The following is a 1,679-nucleotide window of genomic DNA, read 5'->3' as shown; positions in this document are numbered from 1 at the left end:
TTCTCAGTTTTTAAGAGTCTCTTATGCTTTGGCTCTCTCCCACTCTAGCCTCTTTTTTTTTTTTTCCTCCCCCTCCCCCATGGGTTTCTGTTAAGTTTCTCAGGATCCACATAAGAGTGAAACCATATGGTATCTGTCTTTCTCTGTATGGCTTATTTCGCTTAGCATAACACTCTCCAGTTCCATCCATGTTGCTACAAAGGGCCATATTTCATTCCTTCTCATTGCCACATAGTACTCCATTGTGTGTATAAACCACAATTTCTTGATCCATTCATCAGTTGATGGACATTTAGGCTCTTTCCATAATTTGGCTATTGTTGAAAGGGCTGCTATAAACATTGGGGTACAAGTGCCCCTATGCATCAGCACTCCTGTATCCCTCGGGTAAATTCCTAGCAGTGCTATTGCTGGCTCATAGGGTAGATCTATTTTTAATTTTTTGAGGAACCTCCACACTGTTTTCCAGAGTGGCTGCACTAATTTGCATTCCCACCAACAGTGCAAGAGGGTTCAGGGGGAACTTCTTTAAGTTGGCTCCTGAGTCCTTTTGATATGACCCTGACAGTTGTTGACAGCTTTCTTACTGTCAAAATACTGTGTACTTTCTGTTCACTTTGGCAGTACAAATACTAAAATTGGAATGATACAGAGATAAACATGGCCCCTGTGCAATGATGACACACAAATTCATGAAGCATTCCATATTTTTTTTAATTTTTTTTAACGTTTATTTATTTTTGAGACAGAGAGAGCATGAACAGGGGAGGGGCAGAGAGAGAGAGAGACACAGAATCTGAAACAGGCTCCAGGCTCTGAGCTGTCAGCACAGAACCCGACGCGGGGCTCGAACCCACAGACCGTGAGATCATGACCTGAGCGGCAGTCGGACGCCCAACCAAGCCACCCAGGCGCCCCAAGCATTCCATATTTTTACAAACCATGATTTCAGTCATAAGTCGAACTTAAAAAACAAAACAAATGAACAAAGAAAAGAAGAGACAAGCCAAAACATGGACTTTTAACTATAGAGAACAAATTGATGGTTACTAGAGGGGAGGTGGCTGAGGGGATGGGTTAAATAGGTGAAGGGGATTAAGAATACACTTATTTTGAGAGCACCTGGGTGCCCCAGTCAGTTAAGCATCCACTCTGGATTTCGGCTGAGATCATGATCTCACTGAGCATCAGGCTCCGTGCTGGGTGTGGAGCCTGCTTGGGACTCTCCCTCTCTGCCCTTCTCCCTCTCCCTCCCTCTCTCTCTCTCTTTCTCTCTCTCTCTCTCTCTGCCTCCCTCCCTCTGCTGCTCCCCAGCTCATGCACATGCTCACTCATGCACACACTCTTTCTCTCTCACGCACAAAAAAAGAGTACACTTATTTTGGTGAGCACTGAGTAATGTACAGAATTGTTGCATCACTATATTGTACACTTGAAACTAATATAACTGTATGTTAACTATACTGGAATTAAAATACAGTTCATACATACAGTTCAAAATACATACATACATACATACATACATACATACATACATACTGTGTACATTACCCACAGAATGCTTTTGAAAAACTGAAAAGTCACACTTACCAGTATCAAGAGGAGTATATATGGCTTCCAAAGAAATGAAGAAGATAAAAGCAAACACTCAAAAGGGAAAAAGAAATTTAAAATTCATA

At 42.0% G+C, this 1,679-nt stretch overlaps 1 non-coding gene across 1 annotated transcript; it reads left to right on the top strand.

Annotated features, from left to right (window-relative positions):
* The first annotated feature begins 610 nt into the window (after positions 1–610).
* On the top strand, positions 611–712 carry LOC121026187 (U6 spliceosomal RNA). The gene has a single exon (XR_005788292.1). It is a non-coding gene; the product is annotated as a U6 spliceosomal RNA (small nuclear RNA).
* Positions 713–1,679: the final 967 nt, after the last annotated feature.

The sequence above is a fragment of the Herpailurus yagouaroundi genome, unplaced genomic scaffold, assembly GCF_014898765.1.
Source record: "Herpailurus yagouaroundi ecotype Mexico unplaced genomic scaffold, PumYag 67793, whole genome shotgun sequence".
NCBI classification, from domain to species: domain Eukaryota; kingdom Metazoa; phylum Chordata; class Mammalia; order Carnivora; family Felidae; genus Herpailurus; species Herpailurus yagouaroundi.
The sequence above is the reverse complement of the archived record's forward strand: the minus strand, read 5'-3'. Positions and strand labels throughout refer to the sequence as shown.